General features: G+C 41.6%; 1 protein-coding gene across 1 annotated transcript in view; it reads left to right on the forward strand.

Moving 5' to 3' along the window:
* Positions 1-9,814: 9,814 nt before the first annotated feature.
* LOC126458277 (uncharacterized) overlaps positions 9,815-26,622 on the forward strand; it is a 608,335-nt gene continuing 591,527 nt past the window's right edge. The window contains exon 1 of the mRNA XM_050095209.1: positions 9,815-9,893. The gene's annotated coding sequence lies outside the window, so the exon portion shown is untranslated. The remainder of the gene's footprint in view (positions 9,894-26,622) is intronic.

The raw sequence follows: 26,622 nt of genomic DNA on the forward strand, positions 1-26,622 counted from the left end.
AATTCGACTACATTCCATTATCCTCGTTTTGCTTTTGTTGTTCATCTTATACCCTAGAGTCCATTAGAGCAATTTAAATCCAAAATGCTGTACAAGATGATAGCAAAGAAACACATGTATTTTTAAACACTGACGTGGCAACTAAAGGTTGCCAACCACTTTTTTTTTTTTTTTTGACACTAGTTTTAAGTGAGGCTTTAAATTTTGAAAAGACAATCGAGTAATGATTTGAAAATATGCAATTAAACTGTATGTTAGTACTGAACTTCGTTACGTGAACAATGAGTTTCAGTGACCTCAGCATAACGTCATCAAAGAAATTTAAAAAAAAAACACTTTTTACTTTGCCATTACTTATTTTGCAAATTGGATTTCATATTATTGTCTGAAATCCAATTTGCAAAATAAGTAATGGCAAAGTAAAAAGTGTTTTCATATTGTTGTCTGACGATAGTTCAGGTATACATGCCGACGTCGCAAGCTGAAGATGAACAGATAGAGAAAGTGTATGAGGATATTGAAAGGGTAATGCAGTATGTAAAGGGGGACGAAAATCTAATAGTCATGGGCGACTGGAATGCAGTTGTAGGGGAAGGAGTAGAAGAAAAGGTTACAGGAGAATATGGGCTTGGGACAAGGAATGAAAGAGGAGAAAGACTAATTGAGTTCTGTAACAAGTTTCAGCTAGTAATAGCGAATACCCTGTTCAAGAATCACAAGAGGAGGAGGTATACTTGGAAAAGGCCGGGAGATACGGGAAGATTTCAATTAGATTACATCATGGTCAGACAGAGATTCCGAAATCAGATACTGGATTGTAAGGCGTACCCAGGAGCAGATATAGACTCAGACCACCATATAGTAGTGATGAAGAGTAGGCTGAAGTTCAAGACGTTAGTCAGGAAGAATCAATACGCAAAGAAGTGGGATGCGGAAGCACTAAGGAATGACGAGACACGTTTGAAGTTCTCTAACGCTATAGATACAGCAATAAGGAATAGCGCAGTAGGCAGTACAGTTGAAGGGGAATGGACATGGCTAAAAAGGGCGATCACAAAAGTAGGGAAGGAAAACATAGGTACAAAGAAGGTAGCTGCGAAGAAACCATGGGTAACAGAAGAAATACTTCAGTTGATTGGTGAAAGGAGGAAGTACAAACATCTTCCGGGAAAATCAGGAATACAGAAATACAAGTCGCTGAGGAAGGAAATAAATAGGAAGTGCAGGGAAGCTAAGACGAAATGGCTTCAGGAAAAATGTGAAGACATCGAAAAAGATATGACTGTCGGAAAGTCAAAACAACCTTTGGTGACATTGAAAGCGACGGTGGTAACATTAAGAGTGCAACGGGAATTCCACTGTTAAATGCAGAGGAGAGAGCAGATAGGTGGAAAGAATACATTGAAAGCCTCTATGAGGGTGAAGATTTGTCTGATGTGATAGAAGAAGAAACAGGAGTCGATTTAGAAGAGATAGGGGATCCAGTATTAGAATCGGAATTTAAAAGAGCTTTGGAGGACTTACGGTCAAATAAGGCAGAAGGGATAGATAATATTCCATCAGAATTTCTAAAATCATTGGGGGAAGTCGCAACAAAACGACTATTCACGTTGGTGTGTAGAATATATGAGTCTGGCGATATACCATCCGACTTTCGGAAAAGCATCATCCACACAATTCCGAAGACGGCAAGAGCTGACAAGTGCGAGAATTATCGCACAATCAGCTTAACAGCTCATGCATCGAAGCTGCTTATAAGAATAATATACAGAAGAATGGAAAAGAAAATTGAGAATGCGCTAGGTGACGATCAGTTTGGCTTTAGGAAAAGTAAAGGGACGAGAGAGGCAATTCTGACGTTACGGCTAATAATGGAAGCAAGGCTAAAGAAAAATCAAGACACTTTCATGGGATTTGTCGACCTGGAAAAAGCATTCGAAAATATATAATGGTGCAAGCTGTTCGAGATTCATGAAAAAAAGTAGGGGTAATCTATAGGGAGAGACGGGTCATATACAATATGTACAACAACCAAGAGGGAATAATAAGAGTGGACGATCAAGAACGAAGTGCTCGTATTAAGAAGGGTGTAAGACAAGGCTGTAGCCTTTCGCCCCTACTCTTCAATCTGTACATCGAGGAAGCAATGATGGAAATAAAAAAAAGGTTCAGGAGTGGAATTAAAATACAAGGTGAAAGGATATCAATGATACGATTCGCTGATGACATTGCTATCCTGAGTGAAAGTGAAGAAGAATTAAATGATCTGCTGAACGGAATGAACAGTCTAATGAGTACACCGTGTGGTTTGAGAGTAAATCGGAGAAAGACGAAGGTAATGACAAGTAGTAGAAATGAGAACAGCGAGAAACTTAACATCAGGATTGATGGTCACGAAGTCAATGAAGTTAAGGAATTCTGCTACCTAGGCAGTAAAATAACCAACGACGGACGGAGCAAGGAGGACATCAAAAGCAGACTCGCTATGGCAAAAAAGGCATTTCTGGCCAAGAGAAGAATATCAAATACCGGCCTTAATTTGAGGAAGAAATTTCTGAGGATGTACGTCTGGAGTACAGCATTGTATGGTAGTGAAACATGGACTGTGGGAAAACCGGAACAGAAGAGAATCGAAGCATTTGAGATGTGGTGCTATAGACGAATGTTGAAAATTAGGTGGACTGATAAGGTAAGGAATGAGGAGGTTCTACGCAGAATCGGAGAGGAAAGGAATATGTGGAAAATACTGATAAGGAGAAGGGACAGGATGATAGGACATCTGCTAAGACATGGGGGAATGACTTTCATGGTACTAGAGGGAGCTGTAGAGGGCAAAAACTGTAAAGGAAGACAGAGATTGGAATACGTGAAGCAAATAATTGAGGACGTAGGTTGCAAGTGCTACTCTGAGATGAAGAGGTTAACACAGGAAAGGAATTCGTGGCGGACCGCATCAAACCAGTCAGTAGACTGATGACAAAAAAAGAAAAAAAAAAAAATTATTGTCTGAACAACTGAGCCTTTTTTTACTGACTTGAACAAAATTAAAGTGGAATATGTACCAAACCAAACAGCCATGTGCTCCAAGCTATATGTAAAATAAATAAAACTTCCGTACTCTTAATTTGTGCATTTCTTTAGATTTGGATTTTTTGCCAGTGATTGAATCTCAAACTTAAAAAATGAAATTGCATTACTTTAGTGATACACTAAATCTTCTGTTGTACAACAGTTAATTGAAAGTAGACTGAGGCTAAAATTCTTAAAAGAGAAATTATTCATTAATAAACTGGCTGTAACTATTCAGTTTGTTTCTTATGACACTGAGTTAGCATATTAGGGAAAAAAAAGGAAGAAGGATCCTGCTTGGTAACAATGTCTGGGGGCAATGAGGACACAATCGCCCTGAGTTTAACTGATTATTATTTAAATAAATCTTATCAATCGGCTGGGTTAGCCGTTAAAACTTTCTACCAATGAACAGTCTTACTTCAGTGCTGTGCATACGACGAAACTCGGAGCCGACGACGAAACTGTGTTGCTGGAACTTGCTGCTGTTGCTGAATACGGTAGCATATTATGGAGCCACGGCTAATCATAGGAACGGGCAATCGTAATTAATACTGCCTCTTCCGCCCGTCCACTGTCCGTACTCCTGCTCTAGACATCTGGCCGGCAAATAACAATTCCTTTGGCTTTTTCTCAGAGCTTATAAGTTTCACAGTATAACACAGATTAATACAATGAATCGTCAACAGACTTCTACCTAAATGTACACATACAGTAAGGCAATGTCCTTACTTATTGAAAGAAAACATTTAAATTACAAATATTTACATACAATTCAAAAAAAGTTATATAACGATAGCAGGTGCCATGCATCCTGCATTTTGGGTGTTGCACGTGCCCCACATTTCAAGATTTTTTTTCCGGAGGGAACCAAATTCAGGGAACGTCCTAAAATTTAAACAAACGGAAATGGAGGTGCATACAGTTAAACAATTTTGTCTGCATAAAATCCAATAATCGCTGGGGTATCAATTCAAATAATTGTTGCAGTTATGTAGGGGACACGTTATTTACATGACGACCCTGTGTCATTATTACTCAAAACATTATAGCATGACAACACATCTTAAAAACAAACCCCTCCTTCAAGAAATCAGTAAGTTTAAAATTACTACAAATATTATGAAAAACATACTCAATATTGGCATAGAAAAATTCAAGCATCATTTAACGGTACATAAAGAATAGTAAAAAACTTTCAGAACAGGATAAGAAATAGTAATTACAAAATTCATTACATAAATATGTATAACGAACATGAATTTTTTTCAAGTGTCCTCTCGCATTGCGCGAGTGATTGAGTTTTAAATCACGCCGATACCAAACATAAACATTTACATCAAAACCTTTAACAGCTGGCGTTGAAAGAAAACCAATTCGCGTTGCACACGCACATTCACAAAGAACGCCGCAGCGCTACAATAGCCGGCAACGACTCAGTTCAAGCGGAGCATTGTTGCGTGTGCTACAGCGGCACGCTAGTTCTCCGTGTTTGTGTATGCAGTGGCATTCCAGAACTTCCACTCAAATTGTTGTTACTCACTCCCGAGTAACCTCAAGGAGTCCTCTTTTGAATTCCATCACAGTGGATAACTCAACACCGTCCGTTAATACACACGTGTACACAGACCTGAAACTTACAGCTCGTCTAAGTGCATCGGTAATAACTCACATCATACAGATTACAATAAAATTTTGACATAATACGTACATATACAAAGTTCACAAACTCACTAATACTAGAATAGCACGTAATGGCTTGGTTTCTCTTTTCGTTTCGGACTAATTAGTCCTTGACTGGTACAATTTTAAATCGACAACATTACGCACACCTATCAGCTTGCCTGATATAGGAAAAGCTAGACAGTAAGCGTTAGTATGAGGTACATTGTAAATGAAATTAAATTTTGAAATTTCATGGCCGATCTCGCTTGACGTTTCGTGTGCTTTAACAAGACCGCCAATAGCAAATCTGACAAACCGCGCTTTAGCGTCATGGCCGCATTCACGCTTCAGCTTTCTTTTTCATTATTTCTCGTAGGTGTTCTTCCCTTACTGCAAGGTTAATATCAACTGTCGGAGGGAAATCAATCATTTCTTCCACTAAACTTTTAGACTTATGGTCTAATAGTACTTCTTCCGGAGTGTGGCCCGTGGATTCATGCGTCAAGGCGTTCATTATTTTCTGCAATTCACAGACGTAATTCCCCCACGATCTCTGATTGTGGTGACAATACGTTCGGCAAAGCCGACCTAATTCACACATGTACCGTTCCGCGGGATTCCCGCGTGGGCAATAGGCCGAAATGTGTATTACTTCAATGCCATTACTCTTCATTCCAAAATTTGGAAGTTATTTGCGCTCCGTTATCGGAAAAAATCGCTTTTGGTTTTGCCGACGTGCGCAAAGTAATCATTAACAAAACTGTTATAAACCGCTCTAGCTGTTGCCTTTCTTGTCGAATATAACTCGATGAACTTAGAAAATGTTTCTAGCACCAGTAATATGTACGCGAAATTCCCTGAAGTCTTGGGCAGTGGACCATACAGGTCCGTACAAATCAAATCCAGCACATCGTTAGGTCTTATGCTCTGCATAGGGCCACGGTTCGTGCAATTCATCACCTTCACCCTCTGGCACTTATCACACGCCTTTATTCTTTCAGCAACTCTTTTTTGTATGTTATTAAAATTTACAGCTTCTCAGCACACTGCAAGAGAGCTTCTGTAAAGCTTAGAAGGTAGGAGACGAGGTACTGGGCAGAAGTAAAGCTGTGAGGACGGGGCGTGAGTTGTGCTTGGGTAGCTCAGTTGGTAGGGCGCTTGCCCGCGAAAGGCAAAGGTCCCGAATTCGAGTCTCGGTCCGGCACACAGTTTTAATGCGCCAGGAAGTTGCATATCAGAATTATCCTCAGCCACACATAGTGAAGTGGCTTTCGGTGTATAGATACGTTGAATACAGGGTAACCCAGAAACACGTTTACAAACTTACGTGGCTCATCGAGCATACAACAAGAACCAGTGATCACATAAGAACCTGCGGTCGCAACGGCCGTCCTGGGCTACTAAATAGCGTTGCAGTTGTTTAATCACGTGCTACAAATGGACTCCCACTGCTGGAGCTCAGTGTTTGATGTGTCCTCACATGTCTGCAATAAATGGCACCGCGATCAATCCAGCGAGCAGGTAAGGTTGCCTGCAGATTTGTCCCCAAATATCTGCTGACAAGGGAACCTCCCCATCGCACCCCCCTCAGATTTAGTTATAAGTTGGCGCAGTGGATAGGCCTTGAAAAACTGAACACAGATCAATTGAGAAAACAGGAAGAAGTTGTGTGGAACTGTGAAAAAATAAGCAAAATATACAAACTGAGTAGTCCATGGGTGACATAAGCAACATCATGGGCAAAGCGTGCTTAGAAGCGCCGTGGTCCCGTGGTAGCGTGAGCAGCTACTGAACTAGAGATTCTTGGTTCAAGTCTTCCCTCGACTCAAAATTTTACTTTCTTTATTTTTGCATAGTTATTATCTGTCCGTTCGTTCATTGACATCTCTGTTCACTGTAATAAGTTTAGTGTCTGTGTTTTGCGACCGCACTGCAAAACCGTGCGATTAGTAGACCAAAGGACGTGCCTCTCCAATGGGAACAGAAAACATTTGATCGTAAGGTCATAGGTCAACCGATTCCTCCACAGGAAAACAGATCTGATATATTCTATACGACACTGGTGACGGCATGTGCGTCACATGACAGGAATATGTTGTCGACCCACCTAACTTGTACACTTGGCGAATGGGTAAAAAGATTCTTCTACCTTGCCCGATTTAGGTTTTCTTGTGGATGTGATAATCACTCCCAAAAAAGTGATGAAAACATAAGAGTTTGTCACATAAACTGAAAATAAAAAATTAAAATTTACACTTGATGGAAGATTTGAACTTAGGACCTTTCGTTCCGCAGCTGCTCACGTTACCACGAGACCACAGCACTCCTACGTTAATGATGTCCTTATTGCTTATCTTCCCTTGAACTACTCAGTTTGTATATTTCGCTTATTTTTTCACAGTTCTACACAACTTCTTCCTGTTTTCTCAATTGATCTGTGTTCAGTTTTTCAAGGCCTATCCACTGTGCCAACTTATAACTAAATCTGAGGGGGGTGCTATGGGGAGGTTCCCTTGTGAGATGCGCGGGGACTCCATCTTGTTGAAATCGAATGCAGCGACGCATAGGCATGGGAACATCATTCAGCACGTCCGGTCCGGTAGAACATCTCGCAGGAAAAAGACATACGTTTCACATCATGTCGGTCCGGGAGAATCTACGGCCCAATTAAACAGTCTCCGACGAAGCCGACCCACAGGTGGCCGTAGCGACATCTCATGGCGTTTTCGACCTACGGTTTACGTGTGACTACTGATCATTGTTTTATGCCCGATTTGCCATATCAATTTGTAAACGTGTTTTTTGAATTACCCTTGACATGTAGATGATGAACACGCAATGTGCCTTTTTCAAACAGAGTACTGCTGTATGATAACCGAGAAAGTGTGTACACATAACGTTGACATTCATATGATTTTCGCTGGCTTCAGTAAAGATTACGACAGCATACACATGGGCACAATCACGATTATTTTGAAATAGTTTCAGTTCTCACAAAAGTTAATACGACAAGTAGAGACGTGTTTACAGAAGACTTACTGCAGAGCAAAGGTCAGTCACAGAATTTTGAAGTCAGAACAGGTCTTAGACAAGGATACGCATTATCTTCGATATTTTTTAATTTAATTTTAGAAGAGGCAGACAGAGAACACAAAAATTAGGCCGAAATGGACTAATAAGACAATAAATGGGCTTACATATGCGGATGATGCTGAGAAAAGTTCATGAGAAAATATTCGAGGACTATTGCGCGGAACGGAGGCTTGCAAATTAACGAGGAGAAATTAGAGTACGTGATACTGAGCAAGGCATTTAACAATGGTACATAATAGGCAGTTGATGAAATAACTTTTAAAAAACAGACTATTTAAATATTTTCGAATCATCTTTATCAAACAGAAAAGAATGGAAATTGACATTGCGGCAAGGACTGTTGAGGCAAATGGAATACGGGACGGTTTGTACAGCAGAGCTGTTTCGAGAATTAAAATTAGGATATACCACAATGTACAATCTGTTAAGTATGACCGTGGTCATGTTAATCAGCAGAAAAATTTATTTGACAACTAAAATATATACATACATCTCACATGAAAAAAAGAAAAGTGCACTTACAGTTAGTAATACGTCCTGTTATCCGCAGCGTCGATAATTGATTGGCATCTCCGAAGCAAGTTTGAAACGAAGTTTTCCGCCTATTCACGAGCAAGTGACATCCAAATATGTGGAATGTGCGTTGACAGCTGTTTCAAAGTGAAGATCCTTTTCCCTTGCAACCATACGTTTTGAATAGGATTAGTGTCGGGTGACTGTGAGGGCCAATCCATTACCTGCACACGTTTCTCCTTTTTCAAGTTGCTGCAAAGCTTTCTGAAATGCTTCGGATCATTGTTCTCTTGCAGTATACAACCTTGATTTTTGTCGAGGAACATTTGGCAGTCGGCATTTTTGATTAACTTGTAACATTTTCTGTGCTTTTGAAGTAGCAGTAAATACGCGCAAGTCTCAGTCGACAATTCAGATTAAACTAATGCTTTGTGGACATTGCATAAAGGACTAAGGTTCCCTCTAGTGGGCTGTGAGAGAACGATTACCGCCGGCCGACTTGACCGTGCGGTTCTAGGCGCTATAGTCTGGAACCGCGCGACCGCTACGATCGTAGGTTCGAATCCTGCATCGGGCATGGATGTATGTGATGTCCTTAGGTTAGCTAGGTTTAAGTAGTTCTAAGTTCTAGGGGACTGATGACCTCAGAAGTTAAGTCCCATGTCGCTCAGAGCCATTTGAACCATTTGAGAACGATTAGCTGTCTGTAATGCCAACCACACTATTGCTTAATAGATCGCAAATATCCCGTAGCTTTTACATCGAGCACAGCAAATGAACAAAACTGACAGTCTTCGAGAGACAGAGATTAAGGAAAAATTGAAACGCGAACTGACAAAGGTATACTCACAAGATGATACTGGCTGCGGGATGAAGAAAAGAAGATTGATGGGGCAGGACAGAAAATTAGGGTGGAAGATTTCCGTAAGTAGTATTCTCAGGTTCCTTGAAGGGCAGAAGGCGATGTGAATACCGAGGACAATATAGATGATATCAACGATTATACGGAGAGTGGCTACGAAATCCAGCAACAGAAGTGATTGGCGGAGGAAAGTAGATAGTGCATATGGTCTCCCAGGCCAAAGCGACTGTTAAGAAGAAGAAGATTATCAGAAATGGGAGACTGTTTCTCCTATGTATCGGCTCGCGCAGTATTGTGGAGAGATCCCATTTTGTCTTTGAGGTGACCTGTTTGTCACTAGACACAAGACAGGGAGAGGTATGAGAGGTCAGAAGCGGAGAGCATGAAAGAACTAAACCGCATGCGCCACTAATTCGACCTCAAGCGCCTCATCGTGAATACTTTTTTTTCCGTACACGTCCTGCTGCGTTACGTTGAGGCACGGAGCAACCGCACGCTGCAGCGCGCCGCGGCCGCGTGGCGGCGCTGGCGTCGGCCGCCTGTTGCTGGCGCCGCAGCAGCCACTGCCTCACGCGACAGTAGTTTGTCTGCAGCGCGGCCGCTACCGTAGCAACAGTGTGTGCGCGCGCGCTCCGGCACCGTCTTCTGTCACCTGTCAGCGGTCAGCTGGACCCGTGCTCGTCCCGAACAGGTGAGCAGCGCGCCCCCGCAGGCACGGCGTAGACGTCACCGACTATAAAGCTGCTGTCCGTCTCTTCCAAGGTGTAATAATGCTCGACTGTTTACAGGAAGACGTTGCCACTTTTTTCTGATTTAAACACCACATAAATGAAGTAGCCGAACAGTCAATTTTGATAAAGAGTAAGAACTATCATGCACAGTTGTTACCTTCTTCAGTGTATCTGCAGAGACCTCTAAATCCACAATTTTGCATTCACTTCAATTAAATTTTTTTAAAAGCTATTTCGTTTTCAATTTTTTTCCTTTTCTTTAATTAGTGCGGTGCATTACAGAGCCGAACTATAATTAGATGCATTTGAATAAATATAAAATGCCGTTGTTGCTGTAACAGTTTATCGTTTTGAAGTGTGCAAAAACTCTTGTAAACTGGAAATCTTTAGAGAAAGAAAAGGCTTCCCATGGCTCATGGACGCACTTGGCCTACACACGACGATGGAAACACGTGGCATATGAACGGCAACACAGCTTTTAACATGCGTAGCATACACGATTTGAAATCGAACTCGACCGACAAAATTGCGGTGGTTGTTCAGGGATATTATCTGAGAATTTTAGTGTTATGTACCCTGGTCGCCGTTGGTTCGTTACAGAATAGTCGCATTTCATTTTATTTCTTACCGCCGTTTATCTATCTATTTCGCAATTTTAAAAAAAAAAAAAAAAAAAAAAAAAAACCTCGAAAACAGTGCAAAAGTCAGTGGTGCGGAAGCTAACTTGTTCCATTCGCTCACGACTCTTGTTACTGAAAACGTCAACGTCAGCTGTACTCTTTGTCCTCAAGCCAAGCTTTCATTCAGCACTACTCAGTTTCGTGTCGCATTTGTTTTCCCGACTGCGTTTGCTGAACGCTGACAGAGGTATACGGCCTTAGTTTAGACCATAGATGATATAGACAGTGGATGAAATCATTACATTCAAAGCAACGCCTCGGTCAGCACATTAATGGCAGTATCCATTTGGAGAAGAAATCTAGAACATTGTTCAATTTATTTTATCTTAAATGCAATATTTTCAATAAAGGTTTCTTTATCAAAAAGGTGAAATCTCGTGTAGCGTTTGGACACACCGAAAGATATTTGAAAGCAAGTAATATTTCATTCTATATGTAAAGCTGTTTTATGAATACAAAACAAATGCATACACATCTTTTGAAAGATAAGATGTGTGTCGGCCTTTCGCATTAAAGTACGATGAATGACAAAGATACTGAAATGACAGAATACTAATAAAGAGGTACCAACAATACTTTTATTTTGTGCAAAAACCAGACATTATGAATAGAAATGTCAGTAACTTCATACAAAAGAAACATAAAAAATGCCACAAGTTGTCAGAAAACTAATTGCTTCATACCATACTGATATTTTGTCTTCTGCTCCTGTATTCGGCTGTTTTTGAGAAGAAAGAAAGCGTTGGTAATACAGGGTTTCAAACTATTTGTAACCATTTCACCCGATCAAATGTAAAAACCGATTTCGTCCAAATCGAAGCTTCTCTTATATGGTCGTAAGCCACGATTTTAAACAATTTCGTTATTACTTTTTGTAATTATGGATTGTTCTTTTGAAATGGTTATTCTTAAATAAGTAGTATACTGAGAACTTCTAGGCGTAAGAAGTTATAGTTACCCAACTTTTCGATAAGTCTATAAATAGTCGAGACAATAGTATCTCTCTTCAGTTTGTCTCAGCTCATCTTGTCTCACGTTGCCTGTATTGTGTTAGCTCGTGTGAGCGCTTATGACTTAATTGTGAAAATATATATGGCGTGAAAGTATTCAAAACTCTGATTTCAGAAGTAACTCCCACCTTTCCTGAAGGTAGTCAACTTTGTGAGAGGTGCCGGCCGCGGTGGTCTCGCGGTTCTAGGCGCTCAGTCAGGAACCGCGCGGCTGCTACGTCGCAGGTTCGAATCCTGCCTCGGGCATGGATGTGTGTGATGTCCTTAGGTTAGTTAGGTTTAATTAGTTTTAAGTTCTAGGGGACTGATGACCACAGATGTTAAGTCCCATAGTGCTCAGAGCCATTTGAACCATTTTTTTGTGAGAGGGAAAAGTGTTATTATTTTAAAGAACTGATAATTAAAAATTTTAAGTGAATTTAGATAAGTGAATAGGGAATTTCAGTGGACAGCAGCTAGTTCAAAACTTGAACTGTCAGAACTTCAGTTATATTTGATCACTACACTGGGCAGCACAGCGCAACGATTGTCATTTTTTCGTCAAATCGAACGAAAATTAATACAGGCATAAGATCATTGACTGCCATAATTAATGAACATTGATTTTACAATAAATCGCAAAAATAACTTGTGACCTGAATTTAACTTACTTTCAAGAGCATTAAATTAATTTCGACAGGACTTGCTTAAAGATTGTCGTCATTATTCACTGATTAATCCATCGAAGCTGAAGAGGAAAGATACTACAAAATATTCAGTTCCACTATGAACCCTGTTTTAAGACGAATTTTAAAGACGGTAGATTGTGGCGTCTTCTCACAAAGAAATTAACATTTACAGCGTCCTGAAATCAGAAAGAAACGAATGTTGGGAACGATGACTAACCACAACCTACTAGCCAAGAAGTATCAAGATTACGACGGCCGCCACAAAATTTATGGTATATGCACGGCCTGGCCAGAATTGACATTACCAGAAGCGGGAGGTCCAGATAGCGAAGCGCTTAGAAGAAATAGCATTTTTGGCGCGGGTTGGGAGAGGCATTAGTCATTCACGTTAGCGTAGATTCCAGGCAGAGCTTGGGCAGTGGAAAAATGAAATGCAATGTCGTGTGGCTAAGGCCCCCGTCGGGTAGACCGTTCGACTCGTGCAGGTCTTTCGATTTGACGCCACTACGGCGACCTGCGCGTCGATGGAGATGAAATGATTATGGTTAGGACAACACAACAGCCAATCCCTGCGCGGAGAAAATCTCCGACCCAGCCGGGAATCGAACCCGGGACCTTAGGATTGACGTTCCGTCACGCTGACCACTCAGCTACCGGGGCCGGACTGCGCAGTGGAAAGAGTACGGAAAGGGATAATGCGAGTGTCGTAGTGTCGAAGCAGTGCTGTACGTGGTAATGAATCTGTACATTGACGATGTAATGTGTATTACGATGTGATAACCATGTCTAATACATGTTTTTACCAGTAGGACGTTAATGATGTTATATTTCACGTAATATGATGCTGTGAATACTTTTATGAACCTGGCGATGGTCGGCTGACCAAGAATGGCTGTCTAAATAAATAATTTTATCAGCAACTCAAGGGGCTAACAAGACGTTTCTCAAATTTTTCAATATTTTACGTTATTGTAGTTGTTAATATTTTCATAAGTTACATGAAAAGTAGGTGAATATGGATTGGGGGACAGAAATGAAAGAGGAAGCCGCCTGGTCGAATTTTGCACAGAGCACAACATAATCATAACTAACACTTGGTTTAAGAATCATGAAAGAAGGTTGTATACATGGAAGAACCCTGGAGATACTAAAAGGTATCAGATAGATTATATAATGGTAAGACAGAGATTTAGGAACCAGGTTTTAAATTGTAAGACATTTCCAGGGGCAGATGTGGACTCTGACCACAATCTATTGGTTATGACCTGTAGATTAAAACTGAAGAAACTGCAAAAAGGTGGGAATTTAAGGATATGGGACCTGGATAAACTAAAAGAACCAGAGGTGGTACAGAGATTCAGGGAGAGCATAAGGGAGCAATTGACAGGAATGGGGGAAATAAATACAGTAGAAGAAGAATGGGTAGCTTTGAGGGATGAAGTAGTGAAAGCAGCAGAGGGTCAAGTAGGTAAAAAGACGAGGGCTAGTAGAAATCCTTGGGTAACAGAAGAAATATTGAATTTAATTGATGAAAGGAGAAAATATAAAAATGCAGTAAGTGAAACAGGCAAAAAGGAATACAAACGTCTCAAAAATGAGATCGACAGGAAGTGCAAAATGGCTAAGCAGGGATGGCTAGAGGACAAATGTAAGGATGTAGAGGCCTATCTCACTAGGGTAAGATAGATACCGCCTACAGGAAAATTAAAGAGACCTTTGGAGATAAGAGAACGTATGAATATCAAGAGCTCAGATGGAAACCCAGTTCTAAGCAAAGAAGGGAAAGCAGATAGGTGGAAGGAGTATATAGAGGGTCTATACAAGGGCGATGGACTTGAGGACAATATTATGGAAATGCAAGAGGATGTAGATGAAGATGAAATGGGAGATATGATACTGCGTGAAGAGTTTGACAGAGCACTGAAAGACCTGAGTCAAAACAAGGCCCCCGGAGTAGACAATATTCCATTGGAACTACTGACGGCCGTGGGAGAGCCAGTCCTGACAAAACTCCACCATCTGGTGAGCAAGATGTATGAAACAGGCGAAATACCCTCAGACTTCATGAAGAATATAATAATTCCAATCCCAAAGAAAGCAGGTGTTGACAGATGTGAAAATTACCGAACTATCAGCTTAATAAGTCACAGCTGCAAAATACTAACACGAATTCTTTACAGACGAATGGAAAAACTAGTAGAAGCCAACCTCGGGGAAGATCAGTTTGGATTCCGTAAAAACACTGGAACACGTGAGGCAATACTGACCTTACGACTTATCTTAGAAGAAAGATTAAGGAAAGGCAAACCTACGTTTCTAGCATTTGTAGACTTAGAGAAAGCTTTTGACAATGTTGACTGGAATACTCTCTTTCAAATTCTAAAGGTGGCAGGGGTAAAATACAGGGAGCGAAAGGCTATTTACAATTTGTACAGAAACCAGATGGCAGTTATAAGAGTCGAGGGACATGAAAGGGAAGCAGTGGTTGGGAAGGGAGTAAGACAGGGTTGTAGCCTCTTCCCGATGTTGTTCAATCTGTATATTGAGCAAGCAGTAAAGGAAACAAAAGAAAAATTCGGAGTAGGTATTAAAATTCATGGAGAAGAAAAAAAACTTTGAGGTTCGCCGGTGACATTGTAATTCTGTCAGAGACAGCAAAGGACTTGGAAGAGCAGTTGAATGGAATGGACAGTGTCTTGAAAGGAGGATATAAGATGAACATCAACAAAAGCAAAACAAGGATAATGGAATGTAGTCTAATTAAGTCGGGTGATGCTGAGGGAATTAGATTAGGAAATGAGGCACTCAAAGTAGTAAAGGAGTTTTGCTATTTGGGGAGCAAAATAACTGATGATGGTCGAAGTAGAGAGGATATAAAATGTAGGCTGGCAATGGCAAGGAAAGCGTTTCTGAAGAAGAGAAATTTGTTAACATCCAGTATTGATTTAAGTGTCAGGAAGTCATTTCTGAAAGTATTCGTATGGAGTGTAGCCATGTATGGAAGTGAAACATGGACGATAAATAGTTTGGACAAGAAGAGAATAGAAGCTTTCGAAATGTGGTGCTACAGAAGAATGCTGAAGATTAGATGGGTAGATCACATAACTAATGAGGAAGTATTGAACAGGATTGGGGAGAAGAGAAGTTTGTGGCACAACTTGACCAGAAGAAGGGATCGGTTGGTAGGACATGTTCTGAGGCATCAAGGGATCACCAATTTAGTATTGGAGGGCAGGGTGGAGGGTAACAATCGTAGAGGGAGACCAAGAGATGAATACACTAAGCAGATTCAGAAGGATGTGGGTTGCAGTAGGTACTGGGAGATGAAAAGGCTTGTACAGAATAGAGTAGCATGGAGGGCTGCATCAAACCAGTCTCAGGACTGAAGACCACAACAACAACAACATGAAAAGGAAAGGCAGAGAAAAATTTGGAACTGCAAATAAGTTTCGAGGAAGGGATTATAATGCAAACAAGAGAATTTCGTGTACGAAATTAGATAGTTCTATAATTTTACAGTTGATTTACACATGCTGCGGCGATATTCACCGTAAAAACGTGGGAAGCGTCACTTTCTCGGCATTTTGACTCATTTTTACAATTACGTGGTTGTTTTAAAGTTTCTGTAGGAGAAAAAATATTCTCAATGCGTTCTCACAATATTCTAGAAAAATTCAGGGTACTTGTAGAGAGCTTAAGTTTGAGTAAATTCAGTCGATTGTTGGCACTTCATGCGTTGTAGCTGGTTTCCTCCAATCAGAGCTCTCAACGTCACGCCCGAACAGTTTTCCGTTGCCAAACTGCCGCAACAATTATTTCACTTCCATTTCCTTGTCCGGCATTCATTCTTAAGATGTTTCGATCCCGAATCCTAGGCCTGACCTTTTTATTTCGTAGTTCAGCTCACGTGATAACCACACCAAAAACAAATCACACACACACACAAAACAATGCCATGATAACGAAATAGACACACACATACACGCACAGACAGAAGCCGATGCGATGCTAACAAAATGCACAGGTTTCATATACAAAACTAACTAAATACTATTGGTTCCTTCCGCACAAGACGCTATTTACCGTCGCTTATACGGTTATTATAAACACAGAGATATACCTACATCAGATAAACTTCGCAAGACATTGCGTGAAGCCGAATTTTTTAAGATTGGCAATTAATCGTTGGGCGTGACCCATCAGAGGTATAATTACTCGTACAAGAGGCGTTTGCAGTGTAATGGCATAGCGTTGTGGTCGTCTTATAAACACACCGTGTAGAAGTTCGACGGTTCGAATTTTGCCAATTGCAGCGAAATTTTTCAGTTTTCTAAATCGAAACTCAAGATTTCGGTCATATTTTTTTCGGTTAGTTAGTTTAAATGCATTTTTTTATTTCTAATACTTTGCCACGTCATTTTCATCATCGTATTGACTTTTTTTATTTGTTCTTATTTTTCATCCTATCATTATTTTTTCATTTGGAATCTGCTTGTGTGGCTCATAATCTACAAACAAGTGTCAATCAGGATTGCTCATCGGTTGGTAAGGCGCATGTGAGGATACTTTCAGATAACAAATGAAAGCGAGGGATTAAAGTTTGCTTTTATCGCTAAAACTGAAATTTTGTTGCGGGTGATGGCTATGCAGACAAATATATAATGAAATTTTTCTGTCTTATTCGCTCGTAGGGTTGGCGTTAAACGCCTTGAACAAAGCTATCGTGATTTTAATTCTGGCGCAGATCGTTGATCGTAGTTTTCTAGTACCAACATCGCTGCGCGATAGTCATTAACAGCATTTGTGAAGTGACCCGCCATTTTCCTGTGTGTCGCCTATAACCGAGCAGTAGCCGGCAGCGTATGTGGCAACGCTGTAGCAGCAAGACACAGATGACAACTGTCAAGTAATTTTACTCGGACTATAGCAAACGAATGAGTACCGTAGTCGTAGATTCCCAACGGCCGATGTGCCGATTTTACCTGCACCGCGAACCTATTGTTCGCGTGCAGCTGTCGAGGGTTGCTTGAAGGTCAAAATTAAACCAACAGAATACATATTCCTGTACGACTTAATTACAATCTCTTATTGGAAAGTTACTTGCAGAGTCCCCCTGAACGCTGTAAATACAATGCTTTTTTGGAAACATATTTACAAATGGTTCAAATGGCTCTGAGCACTATGGGACTTAACTGCTGAGGTCATCAGTCCCCTAGAACAGAACTACTTAAACCTAACTAACCTAAGGACATCGAAAACATCCATGCCCGAGGCGGGATTCGAACCTATGACAGTAGCGGTAGCGCAGTTCCAAACTGTAGCGCCTAGAACCACTCGACCACTCCGGCCGGCAACATATTTACAATCTCAAGAGTTCTTTTGCCTTTGCTTTTCATGCTTTTTATGATAATACACTACTGGCCATTAAATTGTTACACCACGAAGATGACGTGCTACAGACACGAAATTTAACCGACAGGAAGAAGATGCTGCGACATGCAAATGATTACCTTTTCAGAGCATTCACACAAGGTTGGCACCGGTGGCGACACCTACAACGTGCTGACATGAGTTTCCAACCGATTTCTCGTACACCAACAGCAGTTGACCGGCGTTGCCTGGTGAAACGTATTTGTGATGCCTCGTGTAAGGAGGAGAAACGCGTACCATAACGTTTCCGACTTTGATAAAGGTCGGATTGTAGCCTATCGCGATTGCGGTTTATCGTATCGCGACATTGCTGCTCGCGTTGGTCGGGATCCAATGACTGTTAGCAGAAAATGGAATCGGTGGGTTCAGGAATTGCAATGAATACGGAACGCCGTGCTGGATCCCAACGGCCTCGTATCACTAGCAGTCGAGATGAGAGTCATCTTATCCGCATGGCTGTAACGGATCGTGCAGCCGCGTCTCGATCACCGAGTCAACAGATGGGGACGTTTGCAAGACAACAACCATCTGCACGAACAGTTCGACGACGTTTGCAGTAGCATGGACTATCAGCTCGGAGACCATGGCTGCGGTTGTCCTTGACGCTGCATCACAGACAGGAGCGCCTGCGATGGTATACTCAAAGACGAACCTGGGTCCACGAATGGCAAAACGTCATTTTTTCGGATGAATTCAGGTTCTGTTTACAGCATCATGATGGTCGCATCCGTGTTTGGCGATATGGCGGTGAGCGCACATTGGAAGCCTGGCGTATTATCCGGCGTGATGGTATGGGGTGCCATTGGTTACACGACTCGGTCACCTCTTGTTCGCATTGATGGCATTTTGAACAGTGGACGTTACATTTCAGATGTTATGACCCGTGGCTCTACCCTCCATTCGATCGCTGCGAAACCGTACATTTCAGCAGGATAATGCACGACCGCATGTTTCAGGTCCTGTAGAGGCCTTTCTAGATACAGAAAATGTTCGACTGCTGCCCTGGTCAGCACATTCTCCAGATACCTCACCAATTGAAAACGTCTGGTCAATGGTAGCCGAGTAACTGGCTCGTCACAATACACCCGTCACTACTCTTGATGAACTGTGATATCGTGTTGAAGCTGCATGGGCAGCTGTACCTGCACACGCCATCCAAGCTCTGTTTGACTCAATGCCCAGTCGTATCAAGGCCGTTATCACGGCCAGAGGTGGTTGTTCTTGGAACTGATTTCTCGGGATTTATGCACCCAAATTGCGTGAAAATGTAATCACATGTCAGTTCTAGTCTAACATATTTGTCCAATGAATACCCGATTATCATCTACATTTCTTCTTGGTGTAGCAATTTTAATGGCCAGTAGTGTATTAATAAATGCAGTACACAGACCATTATTTCGGTTAATTTGTAGTGCAGGTAACGTAAAAACTGAAAACAAAAAAAGTCTGCGCATAATGATTCCTCCACACGACCCTCGAATTACCGTTCTGTACTCTTCCCACTACGACAACCGCTGCCTAGAAACTATGCTCCTATAAATGGCTCGTGACTCGTCCGACGCGCTCCAAAAATGCTATTTTTTCTAAACATTTTGCCATCTGCAGCCCACACTACTGTCATTTCAATCCTTGGCCAAACCCTGAATATAAGTGATAAATCTGCATGAAATCGGTGATGATGTTCGTGAGGACAGACACCACAGATATCAAATATATACGTCCGTTAAGATAATTACAATGCAGATGCTCTCTCTCTCTCTCTTGATCTGTTGTGGGAATCCAGCGTGATGAAGCGAGCAGTATGGTGGACATGGGGAGCTACATAAGTAGTGTGCGAAAAGATGGAAACTCGGGTCGGATGAAGGTCTGCTGAGATAGCCGAAGCAGTTAATGAGACCGATCTCATCTACATCTACATCTACATCTATACTCCGCGAGCCACCTTACGGTGTGTGGCGGAGGGTACTTATTGTACCACTATCTGATCCCCCCTTCCCTGTTCCATTCACGAATTGTGCGTGGGAAGAACGACTGCTTGTAAGTCTCCGTATTTGCTCTAATTTCTCGGATCTTTTCGTTGTGATCATTACGCGAGATATATGTGGGCGGTAGTAATATGTTGCCCATCTCTTCCCGGAATGTGCTCTCTCGTAATTTCGATAATAAACCTCTCCGTATTGCGTAACGCCTTTCTTGAAGTGTCCGCCACTGGAGCTTGTTCAGCATCTCCGTAACGCTCTCGCGCTGACTAAATGTCCCCATGACGAATCGCGCTGCTTTTCGCTGGATCATGTCTATCTCTTCTATTAATCCAACCTGGTAAGGGTCCCATACTGATGAGCAATACTCAAGAATCGGACGAACAAGCGTTTTGTAAGCTACTTCTTTCGTCGATGAGTCACATTTTCTTAGAATTCTTCCTATGAATCTCAACCTGGCGCCTGCTTTTCCCACTATTTGTTTTATGTGATCATTCCACTTCAGATCGCTCCGGATAGTAACTCCTAAGTATTTTACGGTCGTTATCGCTTCCAATGATTTACCACCTATGGCATAATCGTACTGGAATGGATTTCTGCCCCTATGTATGCGCATTATATTACATTTATCTACGTTTAGGGAAAGCTGCCAGCTGTCGCACCATGCATTAATCCTCTGCAGGTCCTCCTGGAGTACGTACGAGTCTTCTGATGTTGCTACTTTCTTGTAGACAACCGTGTCATCTGCAAATAGCCTCACGGAGCTACCGATGTTGTCAACTAAGTCATTTATGTATATTGTAAACAATAAAGGTCCTATCACGCTTCCCTGCGGTACTCCCGAAATTACCTCTACATCTGCAGATTTTGAACCGTTAAGAATGACATGTTGTGTTCTTTCTTCTAGGAAATCCTGAATCCAATCACAAACCTGGTCCGATATTCCGTAAGCTCGTATTTTTTTCACTAAACGTAAGTGCGGAACCGTATCAAATGCCTTCCTGAAGTCCAGGAATACGGCATCAATCTGCTCGCCAGTGTCTACGGCACTGTGAATTTCTTGGGCAAATAGGGCGAGCTGAGTTTCACATGATCTCTGTTTGCGGAATCCATGTTGGTTATGATGAAGGAGATTTGTATTATTTAAGAACGTCATAATACGAGAACACAAAACATGTTCCATTATTCTACAACAGATTGACGTAAGCGAAATAGGCCTATAATTATTCGCATCTGATTTATGACCCTTCTTGAAAATGGGAACGACCTGCGCTTTCTTCCAGTCGCTAGGTACTTTACGTTCTTCCAGCGATCTACGATAAATTGCTGATAGAAAGGGGCAAGTTCTTTAGCATAATCACTGTAGAATCTTAAGGGTATCTCGTCTGGTCCGGATGCTTTTCCGCTACTAAGTGATAGCAGTTGTTTTTCAATTCCGATATCGTTTATTTCAATATTTTCCATTTTGGCGTCCGTGCGACGGCTGAAGTCAGGGACCGTGTTACGATTTTCCGCAGTGAAACAGTTTCGGAACACTGAATTCAGTATTTCTGCCTTTCTTCGGTCGTCCTCTGTTTCGGTGCCATCGTGGTCAACGAGTGACTGAATAGGGGATTTAGATCCGCTTACCGATTTTACATATGACCAAAACGTTTTAGGGTTCTTGTTTAGATTGTTTGCCAATGTTTTATGTTCGAATTCGTTGAATGCTTCTCTCATTGCTCTCTTTACGTTCTTTTTCGCTTCGTTCAGCTTTTCCTTATCAGCTATGATTCGACTACTCTTAAACCTATGATGAAGCTTTCTTTGTTTCCGTAGTACCTTTCGTACATGATTGTTATACCACGGTGGATCTTTCCCCTCGCTTTGGACCTTAGTCGGTACGAACTTATCTAAGGCGTACTGGACGATGTTTCTGAATTTTTTCCATTTTTGTTCCACATCCTCTTCCTCAGAAATGAACGTTTGATGGTGGTCACTCAGATATTCTGCGATTTGTGTCCTATCACTCTCGTTAAGCAAATATATTTTCCTTCCTTTCTTGGCATTTCTTATTACACTTGTAGTCATTGATGCAACCACTGACTTATGATCACTGATACCCTCTTCTACATTCACGGAGTCGAAAAGTTCCGGTCTACTTCTTGCTATGAGGTCTAAAACGTTAGCTTCACGAGTTGGTTCTCTAACTATCTGCTCGAAGTAATTCTCGGACAAGGCAGTCAGGATAATGTCACAAGAGTCTCTGTCCCTGGCTCCAGTTCTGATTGTGTGACTATCCCATTCTATACCTGGTAGATTGAAGTCTCCCCCTATTACAATAGTATGATCACGAAACTTCTTCACGACGTTCTGCAGGTTCTCTCTGAGGCGCTCAACTACTACGGTTGCTGATGCAGGTGGTCTATAGAAGCATCCGACTATCATATCTGACCCACCTTTGATACTTAACTTAACCCAGATTATTTCACATTCGCATTCGCTAATAACTTCACTGGATATTATTGAATTCTTTACTGCTATAAATACTCCTCCACCATTGGCGTTTATCCTATCCTCTCGGTATATATTCCATTCTGTGTCTAGGATTTCGTTACTGTTCACTTCCGGTTTTAACCAACTTTCCGTTCCTAATACTATATGCGCACTAATTCCTTCAATAAGAGATACTAATTCAGGAACCTTGCCCTGGATACTCCTGCAGTTTACCAATATTACGTTGACTTTTCCTGTTTTTGGTCTCTGAGGACGGACCTTCTTTATCAACGATGATAATGTCCTCTCTGGTAAGCCGTCAGGTATTTTATCGTTTCGCCCAAGGGGGGTCCCTCTAACCTAAAAAACCCCCGTGTGCACGCCACACGTACTCTGCTACCCTAGTAGCTGCTTCCGGTGTGTAGTGCACGCCTGACCTGTCTAGGGGGGCCCTACAGTTCTCCACCCAATAACGGAGGTCGATGAATTTGCAACCATTATAGTCGCAGAGTCGTCTGAGCCTCTGGTTTAGACCCTCCACACGGCTCCAAACCAGAGGACCGCGATCGACTCTGGGCACTATGCTGCAGATATTAAGCTCAGCTTGCACTCCGCGTGCGATGCTGGTTGTCTTCACCAAATCATCCAGCCGCCGGAAGGAACCAAGGATGGCCTCAGAACCCAAGCGGCAGGCGTCATTCGTTCCGACATGTGCTACTATCTGCAGCCGGTCACACCCAGTGCGTTCAATAGCTGCCGGAAGGGCCTCCTCCACATTACGGACGAGACCCCCCGGCAAGCACACCGAGTGCACACTGGCATTCTTCCCCGACCTACCCGCTATTTTCCTAAGGGGCTCCATAACCCGCCTAACGTTGGAGCTCCCTATAACTAATAGGCCCGCCCTCTGTGACTGTCGGGACCTTGCCGGAGAATCGGCCACTGGCCCAACAGGCGAGGCATCCTGTGGTGGCTCGGAAACGATGTCATCACCACTAGGAAGCACCCCGTACCTGTTGGAAAGGGGTAAGGCAGCTGCCACGCGGCCAGATCCCACCTTCGCCTTTCGGCCAGGCACGCGCGAGCCCACCACTGTCCGCCATTCACCCTGGAGTGATGGCTGACCGGTAAGATGCTCACTGCCGGAAGACGCAGCGACATCAGGGGTTCCATGCGATTCCAAGGCCACCGAAGTAGGCATAGGTCTCACCACAGTTGCCCCAACGCCACTACGAGCCGACGCCTGCGCCTCGAGCTCGATGAGCCTAACAGACAAAGCCTCCACCTGCCCCCGAAGAGTGGCCAATTCTCCTTGCGTCCGCTCACAACAACCACAGTCCCTACACATGACTATGTTTACCCTACAAGCGAACGGTGTACTCGCCTTATTAGCAGCAGGAAATCGAAGTGCTCTCTCACTGACGGTCTAACAGACACTGAGCTGTTCTAACCAAACAAACAAAAGCCTGTACGATACGAGGGTCGATAGCAACGGCGATACTGTACACTACACTGTTATTAAAATAAAAGGTTGTGTCTAGTAGGCACTCAAACACGCAAGAAATTACAAAAATAAAATAGTAACTACCCAGATAACTGAAAATAAGTTGTACCTGTTTGAAGCTCGTAAAAATGTGTAACAAGCGAACGGTGTACTCGCCTTATTAGCAGCAGGAAATCGAAGTGCTCTCTCACTGACGGTCTAACCGACACTGAGCTGTTCTAACCAAACAAACAAAAGCCTGTACGATACGAGGGTCAGTAGCAACGGCGATACTGTACACTACACTGTTATTAAAATAAAAGGTTGTGTCTAGTAGGCACTCAAACACGCAAGAAATTACAAAAATAAAATAGTAACTACCCAGATAACTGAAAATAAGTTGTACCTGTTTGAAGCTCGTAAAAATGTGTAACAAGCGAACGGTGTACTCGCCTTATTAGCAGCAGGAAATCGAAGTGCTCTCTCACTGACGGTCTAACCGACACTGAGCTGTTCTAACCAAACAAACAAAAGCCTGTACGATACGAGGGTCAGTAGCAACGGCGATACTGTACACTACACTGTTATTAAAATAAAAGGTTGTGTCTAGTAGGCACTCAAACACGCAAGAAATTACAAAAATAAAATAGTAACTACCCAGATAACTGAAAATAAGTTGTACCTGTTTGAAGCTCGCAAAAATGTGTAACAAGCGAACGGTGTACTCGCCTTATTAGCAGCAGCAGCAGATAAAGTGGCAATCCGGATTGGAGTCCCGGGTCGGCACAAGTTTTCACTTTTCGGTATAGTCCAATTGTGTCCAATTGCGACAGATCTTAGAATTTATTTCATTTCATCTTGTATATACGCGGCTACTCTCAAGAGTGAACAGTGTGTGTGTATAATGCGTTAGAAGAATATATGGTGGACCCACTTCATATTGCTTACTTCTGACTATTTGTTGTTGGTAATTTGCGAAGATTTCCTTGGTTTTTTATTCCAAATCAGTCTCTCTCGAGAGAGTACAAAGGTCGTGGCAGTTTAATTTGATTTAACATGTAAAAGGTAGCCCTTTTTTCTTTCTTTCGAATATCAGCCGCCGTATGTTCATACGATTCATAGGATGTCTGTCCATTTTGCTATTTGTTGTGTAGTTTTCCAAAATATTAGTACTGGGAAATTCATAAAGCAGCTTTGTCTTTGAGTTTTAGGAATATAAAATCTATAGTTCTTATTTTCAGATCATGGGTCTCACAAATTTAGACCCACTTTAGTGTCCGATTCCGCCTATTTCAAGACTCTAAAGATACAACTACACACGCCAGGCTTCACTCATTTACTCTTAAATGCTTGCTCGTGTAAGAAATCATCGTCAAACCTCAAAAGCAAGTACTATTTTTTATTTGCATACTATCTTAACCAAAAAATACATATGAATCTGCAAGTTTCGTAATAACAGAAGTACTGTACCCGTGGTACATCATAACTCCAAAAACAATCGAACATTTCTTAAGCAAATATATCTGAAGAGGTATTCTCTTATCAGAGAAGTAAAATTTTCAGTGCAAGCAGAAACGTTAATTAATGTCTGAAACATCAGTTTTCGTTTTTTGGACATTGCATTAATTTTACTAATAGGAGCCAATAATAGCACTCGTATCGAACTGAAAGTTGTTTGAATCTAATAGGAGTCAATAATATCATGAAAAGCTATCGTTGTCAGTCTGCTGGAAACCAACCTGTAACCGTCATTGAGAAATAACATTGGTCCGAGAAGAGACCCCTTTTTTAAATGTCGCAGCTGTATTCGCAGTATTTCACAAAGTAGAATGTCTTAAATTTTAGAGGCATTTTAAGGAGCTAAAAGTAATTTTGAATAAAAACTACTCTGAGTAGTTCTGAGTATTTATGGTAATTTGCGAAGATTTCCTTGGTCTTTTATTCCAAATCAGTCTCTCTCTCGAGAGTACAAAGGTCGTTGAAAGTCATTTTGATGTAACATATAAGAGTTAGCCCTTTTTTTTCCTCTCAAATCTCAGCCGCCGTATGTTCAATACAACAATGCCAAACAAGACAAGTGGTCCCTTTCGACACGACAGTTATAAATGCCTACAGATGCTACCAATTTGCAGTTGGCAGCCAGAAAACATCAGCTGATAGCTGACGTTACTGTAGCAACAAAAATCTACAGCTAGAACACTCTTTAACTCTGCTGTTGCTGCTAGAAATAAGAAAGATAAAGTTGTTGTGAAAACGTATAACTGGCTAATGTCTCGAACAATAGCTATGCTAACAAAGTACTTCACATAACTAAATACATCACTTTGAGTTCATTATTAGCTACAAAGCTGATGCACAGTGCAAAATGGGCACCGATGCAAATGAATTTATGCACCGCATCTTTCTCAAAGGAAATGGACCTGTTTGAGCTTCTTGCTTCACTAATTCCAGCACGGATAACAAAACAACGAAAAGATTATTCATAAAGGTATGTTCCGTCTTTGCAAATAAATGAAAGGCAGCTTGTTTTTTTTTCCCCATATGCGTTTAGCTTCTTTTATTTATGAAGCATCTCCAGTGGCCTGTAATACATGTAGAACCAAAAAAAGAGGCGAAAACGCTGTTTGTCAACGATCTTGAACCCATTTTGACACAAGTGTTTTAGAAGTAGAAAATCGAATCCTTTGGCCATGAAATATATGTGATCTGATTAATTTGTTTTGGGGGTTTTATGATTTAAAAATTTTAGGTGATTTTGAGCGCATTAATAACTTCAAATCGAAATTTGGTCCAAAAGATGCCATAAGACAGAATAGAAATACTAATATTTTGTCAAAAAAAGCTATCCAGGGTACGCTATTTTTTCAATTTGTGCTCTGTCTATTTGATGATAAACTTTTGTACATAGTGATGTGATTTAGGTCTGAAAAGGTTAACCATTTAATGTGTGATGTTAACTTAAAA

The sequence above is a fragment of the Schistocerca serialis genome, chromosome 2, assembly GCF_023864345.2.
Source record: "Schistocerca serialis cubense isolate TAMUIC-IGC-003099 chromosome 2, iqSchSeri2.2, whole genome shotgun sequence".
Taxonomy (NCBI): domain Eukaryota; kingdom Metazoa; phylum Arthropoda; class Insecta; order Orthoptera; family Acrididae; genus Schistocerca; species Schistocerca serialis.